We start from the raw sequence: 13601 nt of genomic DNA on the forward strand, positions 1-13601 counted from the left end.
AACACATAATAAAATCCTATTTACTTTTCAAGCTTTGATTCAAAGTAGATGCCGGAGTTTCCTTGTGTTCCAGGTCCCTTCTCAGTAGAGTAGAGGTCGTGTTCTCAGTCACATTTGTGTTTTATTAGGTTTTAATGACACACATTTTCCACAGTTTAAATCAGGGTTTATGTCACAAACCTGGAAAGTACCTTCAAACTAGCTTCAAATGTAACTGTATCACTTCTTAACGGCAAACTGAAATTTCCCACCCACAAAGTGATATGTCTGAGCATGCATGGGTCCAGCATTAATAGGACTTGGATCAGGGACAACATTTAAAATGTTGTCACCATGAATTAAAATGTTCTGTTTCAGCATTTGGAAGCAGGAGTAAATCACGCTCGCAGCTTGCTGGCAATTGTAGACTTTACATTAAACCTAAATGCCGTTGGCATTCTATGGACTGTAGATAAGAGGGTGGAAATACAATATATGGATGAGGGTTGAGGAGAACCTCTACTATTTGAAGAGGAAGGGGCTTATAAAGATATTACATATCGGCTAATAGGGAGATGACCTGATCAGGGGTCCCCCATTATAATGTCTGCATGCTCTAGTAGGGTACATGGAGAGAACTTGCAGTTGTGAGCACCTTCCTTCAGGTCTTCACATTTCAGGTATTCTCCAGGGGTGTTCAAAAGGACTAAAAAACTTTTGCATAAAATTTGCATTTAGCTAATTAAACAACCAACTTGGATCTGTTGCCAATCTAAACAGTCATAGAAGGCAACACTTCCTTTGCTCATTTGTAATGGTAATAACAAGGCTGGGTTTGCACATGCAGCTAAAACCACACCTACCTGAGGAATCTAAGGGTGGCATGATTTTGCCCGTAATACTGCCCTCCTACTTGAAAAATGATGCAGCCATTGGCCACATGTGGGCAAGATTTTGGCTTCATGCGATCCAGGCCAGCGTTTTCTTGTCCATTCACACGACCCAGAGTGATGTTTTTAGCGTAAAAATATGTCGCAACCCGGAAAACCCTCGCTCTGCAAAAATCCTCAGGATGCTTTCCAATGCCTATATAGAGGTACCTGTAAGATTTTACATCGTTGGACGCTGCTAAAATGACTCCCCCTCCTTTTTTTTCCCCAGCTCCCATAGGAGTCTATAAGAGCCGCTGCCGTATATCAGGCAAAAGATAGTTTCAGATCTACCTTTTGAGCCACCATATACATGCCAGACATATTTCAGTCCGTATGGTCCCTTTTTGACAGTCTGACGTATTTACGCCCCATATATTCACCTGTGTAAACGAATGCATTGGAAACCAATGCTCAGATGGTTGCGTATATCGGTCAGCCGTAAAAAAAAAAAAACGTCGGCCTTTATGTGCTTGTGTGAATGAAGCCTCAAGACCAGAGCTTTTTTATTTTTTCATCCCCACCTTCACAGAATTATAACTTTTTTTTTATTGGCATAGCCATATAAGTATTTGTTTTTTTGCGGGACGAGTTGTATGCTTTACTAGTACCATTTAATATACCATATAATGGACTGAAAAGTTTTTAAGTGGAAAAAAATTGTTTTAACGTTTTTCTATTTTTTTTTTTTGTTTAAGTTTTTTTCTTAAACTAAACGTACTTTCCGTTGCCATATACTGAGACCCATAACGGTTTAATTTTTTTGATTAGGCTGTGTGAAGGCTCATTTTTTACAGAGTGAGCTGGAGTTTTTATCAGTATCATTTTGGGAAACATACATTTTTTGAAAATCTTTTATTCAAATTTTTTTGAGGCAGAATACCGGAGGAAAAAACAAACAAAAAAAATCACAATTCTGATATTCTATCTTTTTTGTTTGTTTTTATAGCCTTCATGGCACAGGATAAATATTGTGATATTTTAATAGTTAGAACGTCTAATAATACCAAATATGTTGTGTTTTTAATTATTTACATTTGTTAAAGAGAAAAGAGGAGTTTTATTGAACTTTTAATATTTAACATTTTTTTTTTACTGTTCAAAAAAACTTTATTCAATTTTTTTCTGCACTTTTATTTAGTCCCCACAAACTTCAACTTGCTTGCTTGTACTATATATTGTAATACTTCAGGGCTTGATTAGGCGTTTATGAATGGCAGCCTTGGGAGCCTTCAACTAGGCTCTGGGCTGCCATGCTACCCCATGGGCACCCCCAATGCGGCACGGGAAGGAGTCCCCGCCCCTCCTGCTTACTGATTAGAGGAGTGGTCAGCTTTGACCTTGACATCTAAAAAGTTAACTGCTGGAATCGGAGCTAACTCTGATCATGGCAGTTACCGGCAGCTGTTAGAAAAAGCTGATAGCTGCTGGGTATGGGCTCGGCTCTTAAGCCCGCTCCCATACAGTGTTCATGATCAACAAGCTGCATAGACCAGCATCCTCGGCGGGGTTCTCCACTGCATCGCTGCCGCAACCCTGTCTCATAGCGACACCAATATGGGACCATACCCTTAGCAAGACTATAACTAGATTATGACATTACAGGGATTTCCTCAACAAGACAATCCCATTTAAGATTAAAGCTAATTGTCAGAGGTCTAGCTTTAGAATCTCCTTGAGATCGGTTGAAGATACCACTAGCCTCACATTTATCTACCGTGAAACTAATATTATATACTGGTCCTTCAAATAAATGGTTGACCATTAGAGATGAGCGAGCACCCAAATGCTCGGGTCCGCGTTATTCGAGTTGAGCTTTTCGTAAAATTCGAGAGCTCTACTCGAGTAATGAACCCCATTGACTACAATGGGAGACTCGAGCATTTTTGTATGTGGAACGCTGAGTGCAGAGCTTTTTTTTTCTCTTGGTTCGTGTGTTTCTCTCTCCCTCTCTCCCTCTCTCCCTCTCTCCCTCTCTCCTTCTCTTCCTCTCTCTCTCCCTCCCTCTCTCTCTCTCTCTCTCTCTCTCTCTCTCCCTCTCTCTCCCTCTCTCCTTCTCTTCCTCTCTCTCTCTCTCTCCCTCTCTCTCCCTCTCTCTCCCTCTCTCTCCCTCTCTCTCCCTCTCTCTCCCTCTCTCTCCCTCTCTCTCCCTCTCTCTCCCTCTCTCTCCCTCTCTCTCCCTCTCTCTCCCTCTCTCTCCCTCTCTCTCCCTCTCTCTCTCTCTCTCCCCTTCCCTGCCAGACCAAAAATTTTCAAATGACGTGTGCTGCGTCGTGGCAGGGAGGGGCCAAAACAGTCACGTCACAGCGGGGAGGAGCCAAAATCTGGGGCGGGGTCGAACATGATTTGATGCTCGTTCAAGTAACGAGCACCATCGAGTAAGCTAATACTCGAACGAGCATCAAGCTCACCAGAGTATGCTCGCTCAACTCTATTGACCATGTGATACATGGATGGGCTGAAGTAAAAGCGTCCATATGCCCTATAACATATAAGCCAGAATTTCCTTATGGGACAACTACTGTAACGTATACATAACAGGTGGAAAATACATTATAAAGAGATAACAGTAGCTTGACAAGATGATGTCCAATCCATTAACCCTTATTCTTCTGTAGTAACTATAATTCCATTTTCCTATGAAAACCAGAAATAGGTCAATCAGAAAAACACAGACATGTACAGATGCAGACAGTGCCAACATGCCTATACTATTTGCATAGTCTGGAAGTCAATTGGCTACACATATAGCGAAAGACACCAAACAAACATTTCGTGCACCAGACAAACAGCAGTGGTGTGCCAATCATTATTTAAAGAAGAATACATCTGTATACCTGTATATGAAATTACTAAATTAATGTGGACCCCAAATCAAACCCCCTACGATACTTCAAACCGCATATCAGACCCAAAAATTAATTCAGACCCAAGAAAAGTTTCCTAAATTAATTTAGATCCCTTTATCAGAGCATAGATAAGACAAAAGAATTCAGAGCCCTAAATTAATCATATTCCTAAATTAATATCAGACCCCCTATATCAATTTCAGACCGCAGACCTCTTAACTTATTTCATACCCCACTTTAAACTATATACATTCCCTTTTTGCTGCCAGCTGTTGGTCAGCTACTAATACATTGACCCAACCGTATATTCTTCATCACAGTTATTTAACACCAATGACATTACATTGAATGGGTAGGCTGTCTCATGACTGGTATCATAGAGGTCCGGTGGCCCATGCTGATTGTGGGCATCTTATTTGGGGCTGCCACATTGCGACATGGTTTTGGCCTGAGATTATAAAGCTCTTGTTGGAAGTTTTAGAATCTTCCATTGATGATGCTCCTGAAATATTCCTATTTGGCATATTTGATGAGGAGCTCTGGGCCAATCTCGAGCGAGTATCGTCCTTTTCGAGTACCTGCCTGCTCGCCCGCCAAGATTCGGGTGCCGGTGGGGGAGAGCAGGGGGAAACGGGGGGAGATCTTTCTCTCTCTTCCCCCCGCTCCCTCCTGCTCACTCCTGCAACACAGCTCTCACCCTGCGGACACCCGAATCTTGGCGGACGAGCAGGCAGGTACTCGGTAAGGACAATACTCGCTCGAGTATCTGTTCTTGCCAAGTACGCTCTCTCATCTCTACTCGTGTAATATAACACGTTTTACATTTTAGGTTCATTGCAATGAGCATCCTTTAAGGCACATTACTCGAGTGTCTCTAAAGATTCGGGGCCGGCGGGGAGCGGCGAGGGAGAGCGGGGAGGAACGGAGGGGAGATCTCTCTCTCCCTCTCTCCCCTCCGCTCCCACCCGCTCCCCGCCGCAACTCACCTGTCACCTGCGCCGGCCCCCGAATCTTTAGAGATGAGCGGGGAGATACTCGGCTAAGGCACTACTCGCTCGAGTAATGTGCCTTAGCGAGTATACTCGCTCATCTCTAATCTGTTCACATGGACTTATTTTTCATGGCCGAGTTTTAAAAATGAGGCATGCGCTATTTTTGTCTATACTGTGTGAAGAATAAGTCCATTATAGTCTATGGAAAGTGATTAATATATGGATGCATCCGTATGTCATTAGTATTTGATAGTTGCCGCTGTATTTGCATTCATTGGTAATGTTTTCTATTGGGTAAATACAGATCTGAATTGCGCAAATTTTATAGAATTGAATTTTAAATGAATATTTATTATTTGACAGCGCTAAAGCAGTTTAGGATATTTTACTTGTGGGTAGTACATTGCAGTATAGTTGGCGATCATGCTCTATGTGTGTGGATGCGCTGCACTGGAGTAATGCCGATTGCAAACATGGGATTCCTGAAAGTGCGAATGATAACACTGATAATAGCGCAGAGTGTTAGGGCAGCAGAAATGCAGTCCTATGCTCTCGCTCATGACCTGAAGGTTGTGAGTTCAATCCCAGCTGGTTTAGGTAGCTGGCTCAAGGTTGACTCAGCCTTCCATCCTTCCGAGGTTGGTAAAATGAGTACCCAGCTTTCTGTGGGGTAATACATAAATTACCTGAAAGCGCTGTGCAATAAATTGGTGCTATACAAATAACAAGATTTTATTTATTTAGAGCGTAGATATGGGCCGCACTGTACAGATTTCTGGTCACATAACATGGAGTCCTCACACAGAGAACTTTTTGTTGCCTGACTGAAGCATCCTTATATTATTTAGTAGTTGTTAAAGAGCTAATGGGGAACGTATCAGATATATCGGTTTCTAGATGTGTTTACTTTTTTATAAGCAGTTGCTGAAATTATAACGAAGCTCCAAAAGTTAGGATCCGGGAGCAATAGACTATAGATTGGTCTTCACCATCTGAAGCCGTACATATTGCTGACTGCTTGCACCAAATGCACATAGCATAGGGAGGAAAATCTGGTGGCAGATTTTTCCCAGCCTTGATATGGACTTGTGAATAGCAATCTTAAAATGCCAAGGGTAACCTCTGTATGGTGTTTTCATGTTCTCTTTGTGTTTATTTATATCCTCCTCTAGAGTAGAAAATACAAGTGTTGTGGCTCATTTGTTAGCACTGCTACCTGGTGGTCTATGTTCACATGTGACCCACACCTGAATGGATTCTTTCAAACTCCATGTAGATAGTGTCCTTGATGACATTTGAACCTAGAACCCCCGCATTGCAAGTGCTAACAGTACTAACCATTCAACTGTGGAATATATATATATATATATATATATATATATATATACTAGCTGATATACCCGGCTTCGCCCGAGTTAATTTGGTACTGGTGTTTATCTGGTGTTCAAACGGAAAAGCTTATGAAGTCATGGTTACTTTAGAGATACTGAGGAAAAAGATATGTTCACCATTTTGCATAGTTCTCTGCGTTACCCAGGAAACACCACGTGGAGGTAACCATGCGACGCTTCCTTTATATAAAATGACATCAGGAAGTGAGAGAATTAGATTACATACATACAATTTGGACACTAATTCTTTTGCGCTTAGAATTGAATAATCGAGTTGGGACCCATTAACTTTTCATATTTATGACACAATCAATGCTTGTGCCAAATTTCATGTTTCTATGACATTGGGAAGTGAGTGATTTAGATTATGTACGTAAAATTTGGATGCTAATTCTTTTGCGCATAGAATTGAATAAGGGAGTTGGGACCCATTAGCTTTTCCTATTTATGACATAATCAATGCTCGTGCCAAATTTCCCGTTTCTTTGACACCGGAAAGTGAGAAAATTACATTCCGCACGTAAAATTTGGACGCTAATTCTTTTGCGCATAGAATTGAATAATCGAGTTGGGACCCATTAGCTTTTCCTATTTATGACATAATCAATGCTCGTGCCAAATTTCCCTTTTCTATGACACCGGAAAGTGAAGAAATTACATTCCGCACGTAAAATTTGGACGCTAATTCTTTTGCGCATAGAATTGAATAAAGGAGTTGGGACCCATTAGCTTTTCCTATTTATGACATAATCAATGCTCGTGCCAAATGTCCCGTTTCTATGACACCGGAAAGTGAGAAAATTATATTCCGCACGTAAAATTTGGACGCTAATTCTTTTGCGCATAGAATTGAATAATGGAGTTGAGACCCATTAGCTTTTCCTATTTATGACATAATCAAGGCTCGTGCCAAATTTCCTGTTTCTATGACACCGGAAAGTGAAAAAATTACATTCCGCACATAAAATTTCAACGCCAATTCTTTTGCGCTAGAATTGAATAATCGAGTTGGGACTCATTAGCTTTTCCTATTTATGACATAATCATTGCTCGTGCCAAATTTCCCATTTCTATGACACCGGAAAGTGAAAAAATTACATTCCGCACGTAAAATGTGGACGCTAATTCTTTTGCGCATAGAATTGAATAATGGAGTTGGGACCCATTAGCTTTTCCTATTTATGAGATAATCAATGCTCGTGCCAAATTTCCTGTTTCTATGACACCGGAAAGGGAAGAAATTACATTCCGTATGTAAAATTTGGACGCTAATTCTTTTGCGCATAGAATTGAATAATGGAGTTGGGACCCATTAGCTTTTCCTATTTATGACATAATCAATGCTCGTGCCAAATTTCCCGTTTCTATGACACCGGAAAGTGAAAAAATTACATTCCGTACAAAAAATTTCGACGCCAATTCTTTTGCGCTAGAATTGAATAATTGAGTTGGGACTCATTAGCTTTTCCTATATATGACATAATCAATGCTCGTGCCAAATTTCCCGTTTCTATGACACCGGAAAGTGAAAAAATTACATTCCGCACGTAAAATTTGGACGCTAATTCTTTTGCGCATAAAATTGAATAATCGAGTTGGGACCCATTAGCTTTTCCTATTTATGACATAATCAATGCTCGTGCCAAATTTCCTGTTTCTATGACACCGGAAAGTGAAAAAATTACATTCCGCACATAAAATTTTGACGCTAATTCTTTTGCGCTAGAATTGAATAATCGAGTTGGGACCCATTAGCTTTTCCTATTTATGACATAATCAATGCTCGTGCCAAATTTCCAGTTTCTATGACACCGGAAAGGGAAGAAATTACATTCCGCATGTAAAATTTTGACGCCAATTCTTTTGCGCATAGAATTGAATAATCGAGTTGGGACCCATTAGCTTTTCTTATTTATGACATAATCAATGCTCCTGCCAAATTTCCCGTTTCTATGACACCGGAAAGGGAAGAAATTACATTCCGCATGTAAAATTTTGACGCTAATTCTTTTGCGCTAGAATTGAATAATCGAGTTGGGACCCATTAACTTTTCCTATTTATGACATAATCAATGCTCGTGCCAAATTTCCCGTTTCTATGACACCGGAAAGTGAGAAAATTAGATTCCGTACATAAAATTTGGACGCTAATTCTTTTGCGCATAGAATTGAATAATCGAGTTGGGACCCATTAGCTTTTCCTTTTTATGACATAATCAATGCTCCTGCCAAATTTCCTGTTTCTATGACACCGGAAAGTGAAAAAATTACATTCCGCACATAAAATTTTGACGCTAATTCTTTTGCGCTAGAATTGAATAATCGAGTTGGGACCCATTAGCTTTTCCTATTTATGACATAATCAATGCTCGTGCCAAATTTCCCGTTTCTATGACACCGAAAAGGGAAGAAATTACATTCCGTACGTAAAATTTGGACGCTAATTCTTTTGCGCATAGAATTGAATAATCGAGTTGGGACCCATTAGCTTTTCTTATTTATGACATAATCAATGCTCGTGCCAAATTTCCCGTTTCTATGACACCGGAAAGGGAAGAAATTACATTCCGCATGTAAAATTTTGACGCCAATTCTTTTGCGCATAGAATTGAATAATCGAGTTGGGACCCATTAGCTTTTCCTATTTATGACATAATCATTGCTCGTGCCAAATTTCCCGTTTCTATGACACCGGAAAGTGAGAAAATTACATTCCGTACGTAAAATATCGACGCCAATTCTTTTGCGCTAGAATTGAATAATTGAGTTGGGACTCATTAGCTTTTCCTATATATGACATAATCAATGCTCGTGCCAAATTTCCCGTTTCTATGACACCGGAAAGTGAAAAAATTACATTCCGCACGTAAAATTTGGACGCTAATTCTTTTGCGCATAAAATTGAATAATCGAGTTGGGACCCATTAGCTTTTCCTATTTATGACATAATCAATGCTCGTGCCAAATTTCCCGTTTCTATGACACCGGAAAGGTAAGAAATTACATGCCGCATGTAAAATTTTGACGCCAATTCTTTTGCGCATAGAATTGAATAATCGAGTTGGGACCCATTAGCTTTTCTTATTTATGACATAATCAATGCTCCTGCCAAATTTCCCGTTTCTATGACACCGGAAAGGGAAGAAATTACATTCCACATGTAAAATTTTGACGCTAATTCTTTTGCGCTAGAATTGAATAATCGAGTTGGGACCCATTAGCTTTTCCTTTTTATGACATAATCAATGCTCGTGCCAAATTTCCCGTTTCTATGACACCGGAAAGTGAGAAAATTAGATTCCGTACATAAAATTTGGACGCTAATTCTTTTGCGCATAGAATTGAATAATCGAGTTGGGACCCATTAGCTTTTCCTTTTTATGACATAATCAATGCTTGTGCCAAATTGTAAGTTTCTAAGGCATTGGGAAGTGAGAGATTTAGATTATGTACGTAAAATTTCGACGCCAATTCTTTTGCGCTAGAATTGAATAATCGAGTTGGGACCCAATTTCTTTTCCTATTTTGGAGATAATCTATGCTCGTGCCAAAATTCATGTTTCTACGATATCGGGAAGTTCGAGAACTTTTGGCGAGTCAGTCAGTGAGTCAGTCAGTCAGTCAGTCAGTGAGGGTTTTCAGCTTTATATATATATATATAAAGGGCAAGTAACTCATAATGCTATATAAGATGCTATACGCTTAGTAATAAACAGAGTTGAGGAAGACTTTTTACACTAACAGTCTGTCTTGGTGTCAAGTTCTTCTCTGCATGCACAATCTCTGAGGGTTAATCAGGAAGGGTGCAAGAATTCCAATAATTACACCGTGGGCCCCAAATAAATCCACAACACAACCACACCTATTGAAGAGTCACAGCTGCCGTCGCCACCACCGCCATTGTTAATGGGAAAGGTGACTTTACCAAAAAATCGAGTTGGGCTGACCTGATCCATATGTGCCATAATCAGCCTGATTTTATCTCCTGGCCAATCATGATGAGCAATGCTAATTATATTGTAATATTTTGTTTACCTAAAATGTTTAATAAAAACTATCTGATGAAATTACCCCTGTAACCCCATCCCGCTCCATGATGTACATTTACGTCCTGGAGTGTCGGGGTATGTATGCAAAGAGGTCGCGGGGCGACCTCTCTGCACACAGCGCGGGCATCAGCTGTTTACTACAGCTGACACCCGCGGGCAATAGCCGCGATCGGCCATTCGGCTATTAACCCTTTAAATGCAGCTATCAGTTCTGACAGCGGCATTTAAAGCCCCCGAACGCTGTTTGGGGGTCCCGTATGCCCCCCCCCCTGCGGTGAGATTGGGGGAGCCGTGCAGGTGTCACGGCTGCCGGGGCCCTTCTGAAAGGCCCCAGGGCTGCCTTGAGAGACTGCCTATCAAGCCATCCCCGTGGGGGTGGCTTGATAGGCTGCCTGTCAGAATGCAGTATGACGTAATGCTATAGCATTGCGTCATACTGCAGGAGCAATCAAAGCATCGCATGTTGTAGTCCCCCAGGGGGACTTAAAAGTAAAGTAAAAAAAGAGCAATAAAGTTTTTTTAATTGTAAGAAACAAAAAGTAATAAAAGTTTAAATCACCCCCCTCTTGCCATGTCTATAATTTAAAAATCTAAATAATAAAATAAAAATACATATTTAGTATCTCCGTGTCTGTAAAAGTCCGATATGTCAAAGTAGCACATTATTTACTCCGCACGGTGAACGTCGTCCGAAAAAAAAAGAACACCAGAAAGCACTTTTTCAGTCACCCTGTCTCCCAGAAAAAAAACGCAATAAAAAGCGATCAAAAAGTCGTACATATTCCGAATTAGTACCAATGGAAACTACAGGACATCCCGCAAAAAATTAGCCATCGCTGAACTATGCTGACGGAAAAATAAAAAACAGTAGTATAGTAAAAAAAAAAACTATACAAGTTTGGTATCGTACGAAGGCTGGATTCACACGAATGTATATCGGCTCGGTTTTCACGCCGAGCCGATATACGTCGTCCTCATCTGCAGGGGGGGGAGGATGGAAGAGCCAGGAGCAGGAACTGAGCTCCCGCCCCCTCTCTGCCTGCTCTCCGCCCCTCTGCACTATTTGCAATGAAAGGAGGTGGGACGGGGGTGGGGCTAAGTTTCGCAAATTAGCCCCACCCCCATCCCGCCTCTCCCCATTGCAAATAGTGCAGAGTGGCGGAGAGGAGGCAGAGAGGGGGGTGGGAGCTCAGTTCCTGCTCCTGGCTCTTCCATCCTCCACCCCCCCCCCTGCAGATGAGGACGATGTATATCGGCTCGGTGTGAAAACCGAGCCGATATACGTTCGTGTGAATGCACCCTGACCCATAGAATAAAGTTATCATGTCGTTTTTGTTGCAGTTTGTGCGCCGTAGAAACAAGACGCACCGAAAGATGGAGGAATGTCGTTTTTTTTTTCATTTTACTCCACTTAGAATTTTTTAAAAGTTTTTCAGTACATTATATGGTACATTAAATAGCACCATTGAAAAATACAACTCGTCCTGCAAAAAACAAGCCCACATACAGCGACGTCGATGGATAAATAAAGGAGTTATGATTTTTTTTAAAGGGGGGGGGGGGAAAAAACGAAAATGGAAAAAAAGGGCCGCGTTATGAAGGGGTTAAAGTGCATTTTTTTGCAGTGGAAGATATGGGAAATTCAGTGTCTAATCTCTCTAAATATGCATTTCCTTGCTAGTTTTAATACAGTAGGAATATTCTGACAAATGAGACAATCCATTCATCCAGTTGTCTGGAATAAGACAATTTACTGTTTTCACTCCACCACAAGGACAGTGCAGAGTAATGTTGACTAAACCATTATATTGGCAGAACACTCTGTCTGGGACGGACATGTTTTTGCACATTTGTGCTTTAATTCCCTCTTGACTTTTAAAGAAAACAAGAAAATTGCGCTGAACAAAGAAGAAAATGAAGCCTTTGTGATCAATTGGTTTCACTGTAGAAACACAACAGAGGGATCTCAAAGAAAACGCTGCACAAAGGAAGTGGTTTCAAATTTCTCCTAATAATAATCTTTTTGCAAACCCCAAATATTAAATGTGCAGCCAACATGACTAAGAACTGTATAAGAGGAAGCACAATGGAGGAACGGCTGCCGGATCGTCTCATCCAAGCTGACTGTTAGGTTCTTCTGACTAACTGATAAAACTGAGGCCATTAGCAGTTATTGAAGGGGAATATGCAATCAATCCCATTTATAGTGGAATCATCAATGTTCCTTGCAGGCATAGGCTTTATCAGGGGCGTAAGTAAAGGCTCAGGGGCCCTGATGCAAAAAGTGAGCTGGGCCCCCCCCTCTATTTGTATCTGTACCCGTACCCATACCTAAACCATGCTGCACAGAGACATAACTTGAAGCTTCTGGGCCCCAATGCAAAACCTGTAACAGAGCCCCCAACTATAATGCTTTATTCATAGTATTGGGCTCCCTATATGGAGAAGAGAGGCCTTATGGGTCCCCTAAGGTTCCCGGGCCCGGGTGCAACCGCATCCCTTGCATCCCTTATAGTTACGCCCCTGGGCTTTATACACAATATCATGCTTCCTCCCATGTAATATGGCACACATAGAAGTCTACAGGTTCCTACTGTAGCTCCATATGCCTCCAGATTTTAACAAATGGTGGCATACTCTATCAGATCTCCATCTTCCCTGCAATGTATTGTTAAGGGAGTTTTCCTATGTTTTTTGCTCAGTTTGCTGCCTTGTGGTACGGTCTGCATAATCTTTATTAACCCATTAATGACATGGCCTATTTTGGCGTTGAGGACCCAACGATTTTTGGTATTTTTTCATCTCCATTTTTCAAAAGCCATAACTTTTTTTTTTCCATTGACGCGGCCGTATAAGGGCTTGTTTTTTGCGTGGCGAGCTGTAGTTTTTATTGATACCATTTTTGGGTACATAGACTATATTGTAAAACTTTTATTATTTTTTTATGATCGTAGAGAGAGAAAACGCATGAAGTCAGCCATAGATTTTTTTTTAATCGTTAATAATGCAGCATAAATGACACACAACTTTTTTTCTGCGGGCCGGTACGGTTACAACGATACCAAAATTCTTTTATTTTTTTTTAGGTTTTTCCACAATAAAAACCCCTTTTTTTTGGAAATTATTATTTTTTTCTAAATCGCTGCATTTAAAGTCCTATAATTTTTTTATTTTTCCATGGACGGAGCTATCTGAGGGCTTGAGCTGTAGTTTTTATTTGTACCATTTTGGGGTACATACGTTTTTTAAAATCACTTTTATTGTGTTTTTTGGGAGGCAAAATGCTAAAAATTAGTGTTTTTTAAACGCTTTTTTGCCGTGCACGATAAAAAGCATGTTCAATTTATTGTACGGGTTGTTATGGATGCGTCAATACCAAATATGTGTGATTTTTTTATTTTTTTATGCTAAT

This window comes from Eleutherodactylus coqui, chromosome 9 (genome assembly GCF_035609145.1).
Source record: "Eleutherodactylus coqui strain aEleCoq1 chromosome 9, aEleCoq1.hap1, whole genome shotgun sequence".
NCBI classification, from domain to species: Eukaryota; Metazoa; Chordata; class Amphibia; order Anura; family Eleutherodactylidae; genus Eleutherodactylus; species Eleutherodactylus coqui.